The sequence below is a fragment of the Myxine glutinosa genome, chromosome 1, assembly GCF_964187855.1.
Source record: "Myxine glutinosa chromosome 1, kmMyxGlut1.1, whole genome shotgun sequence".
NCBI classification, from domain to species: Eukaryota; Metazoa; Chordata; class Myxini; order Myxiniformes; family Myxinidae; genus Myxine; species Myxine glutinosa.
In genome coordinates, this window is record NC_136261.1 from 276,124,200 (window position 1) to 276,130,199 (window position 6,000).

At 52.8% G+C, this 6,000-nt stretch overlaps 1 protein-coding gene across 8 annotated transcripts in view; it reads left to right on the top strand.

Annotated features, from left to right (window-relative positions):
- The window catches only part of LOC137410669 (uncharacterized), a 196,901-nt gene that overhangs the window by 44,416 nt on the left and 146,485 nt on the right, over positions 1-6,000 (top strand). The gene's annotated exons all lie outside the window — the stretch shown is intronic.

Here is a 6,000-nt window from a genome sequence, read left to right on the forward strand (position 1 = left end):
TTCAATTCTCACTGTCTCCGGTTTACCATCTCACAAATGGGATCGGGCCAATTCCTACCATTTCCTTGGGACTCCCTCCGGGACCGGCTCGGCTTGACGTTCTCATCCCTCACTGCCGCGACTTCATTAACTGGTGTGCAGCCCGCTATCTTTGTGCCCCGTCCTATAATGCGTGGTTCTGTACTTACATTAATTACTCGGATGGCCACCACCGGCCTGTCCGTTTTTACGATGGTGCGGCCCACGACTAAACCCGGGACGGACTGCGCTGCCACTGGTTCGACTAGGCCTCAGGACTCCTGCCAAGTTGGGCGAGCTAGCCATCGGGCCGGCACTATGGCCTCGGCCCTTGGGGGAATGGTCACGGCCTCAGAAGCCTCCAGCTCCGTCCTCTCGGCCGTGCTCACCCCGTCCAATGGCAGTTCATCTATTCCCACTTGCAGGGTCCCCCGGCACAAATCGATTTTACAACAGCTGGCAGTCAACAAATCCAACCCGATTAGGCATGGGTCGCACACCGGAGCGGGTACCATGCACTTACTGCAAAATGGTGTTCTTAAATTTCTCTGGAACTATCACCAGCCAGGAAGTTCTTTCAGAGGGAATCTCTACCCATTTGCGGTACAAGATGTCACTTTTCAATTCTCACTGTCTCCGGTTTACCATCTCACTTCTTCTGCCACCCAAACTTCTATCTCCCTCTTTACCGACCCTAACTTGAGGGTTACAAAACCACGCCCTATGATGGGGGCCGTTACCCCGGTAGCCAACTGCAAACTATGATTTTCCAGACGCTGGATCTTATCCCAGCCGTCTGTACTCGAATCAAGGATCACAGTGCTGATCTCCTGTGTCCACTACGGCGTCTTTGGCCACAATAGATGACCTGTCGCGTCAATGAGGGCTCTTCTCCATCCCCTACTGCCGAACACGGCCCTGCATGCTCGGCACCTATTAGTTTCCCGGGCCCTGGCAGGGGGGTGTCTGGGGTCGGCTAGCCCGACCCGTTTGAGGTGGAGTTGATGGTCCCGGCTGCCGGGGTCCATCCCGGCGCAGGGCTCTGCACTCCCGCGCACGGTGACCCACCCAGTTACAATTATAGCACCTCACCTGGTAAGGTGCTTGCCTCCGGAATTCCAAATTTCCCCCCCTGTAGTCCCGAATTGGGGCAATTGATTGTGCCTACCGTGTGCCACCTCCGGAGCCACGTGCCATGTTCCAGATCCCGCTAGGCGCTGGTCCACCAGCCTTTGGACCATGTTCTCCAGGTCAGGGCCCCTTTCGGGGGTGGATCCTCTCGGGGGCCCGCCACCAGCCACGAGCCCGACCTGTCTCACGGCCACTGCATGGCGCTCGCTCCCCTGGGCCAGGGGCCTCGCCGCCTCCCAACGGGCCGCAGCGTCGGCCGCCTGGTTCAGGGTCCGCCGGCGCCACATGGCGAGCTGTTGCCAAAGCTCGGGGTCCAGGAAGGCCTGGATGAAATGGTCCAGCGCCAAACTCTCTTGGGAGGTCGCGGCCATGTCCGCATGCGCTATCCCCACTGCGCGGCGAATGTCATAAACCAATTCCCCGATGGTCTCCTCGGGATTTCTTTTTCGCACCGCGAGCTGAGCTTTAACAAGCTCGCTCTGCTGTTCTACGCCGAAACGATTAATTAGGGCCGCACGGAGTTCTGGCAGGGTGAGAGCACCCGGTGGTAAGGCCGTTAGAACCTCCGCCGCCGCGCAGCGCTGCCACTAGGTGTGCCCACCTTCGTCCGGGTTCCAACCGTTACCCCTACACACATGATCGAATTGCACCAGATACGCCCTCAAATGGCTCTTGCCGTCATACGGCGCGAGCGGGACCTTATGGCCGCCCGATGGTCGGACCCCGTACGCCGCTCCCTGTGGGGTTAACTCGGGGCCGAACCGTTCGGGCCCCCATAGTACACTATTCCCCGGGGGCTTGCGTGCGTTACTCGTCCCACTAAAAACTACTCCGGTCGGTGGGGATGCCTGGGCCGCCTCCTCGCAACCCGCTACCCATTCCATACTCGCACACCCCGGCTCACAAACACCTTTCGCACACCCCATTGTCGGACACCCATACGCACACCCTCTCTCCACGCCCTCTGTGGCGGTCGCACACCTTGCATTCGGCCTTTCACGAACGCCCGGGTCTATTCCAAACCCCAAGCTCGTCGAACCTCCCCTCGCACCATACACATTTCCACCAATATCGCCACTCACCTCGGCGCTTCTTCTTCCTCGCTCTCCTCCGCCACCTGCAAACTCTTTATTTGGTTAGCAAGCACGTCATCACGATGTGAACACAGACCTTGCACGTATTCCATCACCTCCTCCTTTATTTCTTTTTTTGTCTGCTTCCGTCTCTTCTTAATTTCACTCACCATTCTTCTACTTCTTCCAACTTTTGCTTCACCCCTTCTATTTCCCGGTGCACCTCCGCAATTTCTTCCTGTAAGACCACCCTAGTCGTCTCTATATGGGTCCTGACATCTCGTTCCCTTGTCCCCAACGTCTCTACCACCTCATCTATCCTCTTGGTCAGCCCCTCTAGTCCAGTCAAAATGTGAATGGACCCGCCACTAATTGCAAGAGAAACGAAGTAATACTTTTCTGAGACCTTGATGTCTACTAAATATCTGCCCAAAATTATACTTAAATATATTGAGTGGAACATGGTTTTTCAGGTCCTTTCCGATTTGGGAACTTTTCGGACTACCGCAATGTTTGGAAATTAATTATATGACAATATCACTCTTAATAATACACCAAATCAACTCTAAATTATTTATTTAACCATGTTTGAATACACTACCACAACTATTTGTACCCAATGTCCTTCTGTCCGTTCACAATATTTAACACGTCACTTCATCTCTTCCATGGTCACTATCATCAGCATCCTCGAAAACGTCCACTGATTCGTCTGCATTTGCACAAATACCTCTGCACTCCCTGCATGCAAATGTGCAAGGCAGCCCAAGTTTCCGACAACCACAACGTTTATCACTGCAACCACCCTTGCAAGAACACCTAACCAGCTTTAGGAGATAGTCTGGTGCTGCAGCGAGGTCAGAATGCATAGGGATCATCCTGGTGTCCATGATCCTCCATCCCCGGTCAAGCGGGTTGAGTTTGTGTCCTTTCCACTCCTGAACCTGTTGGAATACCCATAGGCTGTGATATTTGGAAGCTGAGCTCGTGGGCGGAAGTACCCATGGGTGCAACGACGTTTTGTTTGTTGTCACCTTAGCATGAAATTTTGCTACCCTCAATTCGTTCAAATTGTCTGATGGTTTGTCTCCGTACACACAAACCATTGCTCTGTCTCCTGAATTTGTTTTTCAGGTGTCTCCTGAAGAAATTTCTGATGTACTTCTGGATGGTCCTTTGGTAACTCGGTCATCAGTTGCAGATATATGTGCAGGCACTTTGTGTAGTGTCTGTGTCCGGAAGCTGCAAGATTCTCTCAGCACACTGATCAAATCTCTCACTGCAAGCGTCACTCCACCTCTCGTTCACGGCTCTCGTTCAATCTGAAAATAAAGTATGATCCACTCATTATAATTGAGTATAATTTTATGTATTTGTTCAGAGGATCGACAGGTTTCAGAAAAATATCATTTTTTTTCTCTTGCAATTAGTGGTGGGTTAGGGGTAAAAGTTCGCTAGAATGACTGGACTACTCGTGTACCATTTGACACTCCTCCTTCGTCGCTATCACCTCCCGTCTTATTTCCTTTTGTGCTGCTTTCAGCCCCCCTATTACGTCGGTGTTCTTACCCACTTGCTCCCTTCATTCCTGCTGTCCCACTGTCAGCTTCTCTACCTCCCGCGTCAATTCCTCTATACCCCCATGCAATCTGGCCGTACTCTTCCTCAACTCCTCCACACGCTTCTCGCACTGCTTTACCTCGTCGCGTACCAATGCGACCTCCTCACTCAACCCGCGCCTTATGTCCTCCCCCATCTCTTCTATTTCCCTCTTAGACGCCACCCTCATTTTTTCCAATTAGTTCTTTTGGGTGTCCATTTTGCTTCCCATCCCCTTTTTCACCTCTTCCAATTCCCGGGTGGATTTGTCCCCACATTTCTTTCAATTGGTCACCCATTTTTTTCATGTCCCGGGTGGATTTGTCACTTTGGGTATCCATTTTGCCCCCCATTTCTTTCAATTTATTCTCTTGGACGTCCATTTTGCCATTCAGTCGATCCCCCTCCATTTTTATGGATGCCTGTATTTGCGCCATAAATAATTGCATGTACCTTGGCACCGTGGGCTCGGCTTCCGCCGCCATGTGCGAGGCGCCGCCATTTTCTACCCCTGCTGCCGGCCCCTCATCAATGTCCTCTTCTCCCAATTCTTCCCGTGGGTCCTGGGTCATTAATTCCTCCTTATCTACCTCCTCTTCTACCCCCACTGGCATTTGATCGTCTTGGCCAGCCATGGTACGAATTTAATTTGGCTTTTAAAACTAAATTTCGTCCACTCGTAATTTTGAGTGCGTGAAGCGCACCCTAGGTCCAATTATCCCACTCCTGACACCAATTTGTTGCAGGGGTTAAGCCCCTTTTCCCCCTCGGGTCTTCTTGTCCACGAGGCCGAATCGTCGCTTCCGCAGCGAGCTTGAAAAAGGGTATCGGGTCGACGCCGCATGTACCTTTGACCCACGCTGCCACGAAAACGGGGACCAGACCTCGCACATGCCACGCTAATCGAATACGCCCGAGCGGTGTGCGTATCACGTGACTCGTGCCGTTACTTGTATTGAATCCGATTCGAGCGGTTCTATTCGTACGATGCGAGGCCAATTAATGGAAATGACGGGAACGGTCAAATAAGAGGAAGAACACGGTTTATTATTTTTGTACAATAATCAGTATAAAGGAAAGGGGACACAGAGCAGATGCTTAATCAATCTTAACAAATTCCCAGACAAAGGGCCCTCTCACTCACGCGGGGAAAAAGAAGGAAGGAAGTTCGCGCGCCAAACGCGCCTTGCCGTCGGTCGCTCCGGGACAGCTCGCCCGGCGTGGCCCTCTGGTGGTCACGGCACGGATGCAGGGAGCCCAGGTAGGAGGGTCGTCGGCGGAGGTGGCTCCGGAATGGATCGTCCCCTCAAGCGCGATTAATACAACCGCACAGCGCAGGGCACGGGGAATGTTCATGTACAACGAGATATTACAAGCAGTTCAAGCAGTTACAAGCACTCCGACTCGTTCAGGAGCTGGGCGATTCTGACGCGTTCTTGTCTGCTGCGGTTCTCTCTCTGACTCGACTCAACTCAACTGAACTCCACTCAACTCTCCCCGATTCTGACTGAGGCGGGGGGCCCGGGGCAGGGTTTTATGGCTCCGCCCCGGCCTTACCCGAATGTTCCATGCCCCTCCTCCCGTCGCCGTGGTGAGCCACTCCCCTTGAGCTCTGATTGGCGGCTCGTTGCTTACCGGCCACTCCCCCTGCAGCTCCTCCCTTTGGCCTTGCCAGACTTGTTCAGGCCGAGCACATGGTATTCCAGCCTAATTGAGGCCTACTCTCTGGCCTGCTCAACGCAAAATTAACACAGGAAAGGAGACTACGCTTACATTCACTAAGAGATAACTATACTACAGCGAGGCTACATGTTGTGGTGCGTCTACCTACGAGGGGGGTTATCCTTTATTCTCAAAACCACAACAATGTATATATGTATATGTATATATATATAGCCCTGGTGTTGGGCTAGCGGCTAGGGTGCCGGCTTAGGATCCTAGGATCCTGGGTTCGAATCCCGGTCAATCGCTGAATTAACGCCAGGGGGGCGGGTTGACTCAGCCTGTCATCCTTCCGAGGTCGGCAAATTGAGTACCAGTTCACTGGTAATTCCCTGCTTGTCGTTAAAGGCGGCAAAAAGGGTTGGCGTCAGGAAGGGCATCCGGCCGTAAAACATTGCTTCAAAAAGGGGACCGAAAAACAACAACAACCACAGTTCCTGAAAAAGGCCAACCCCCG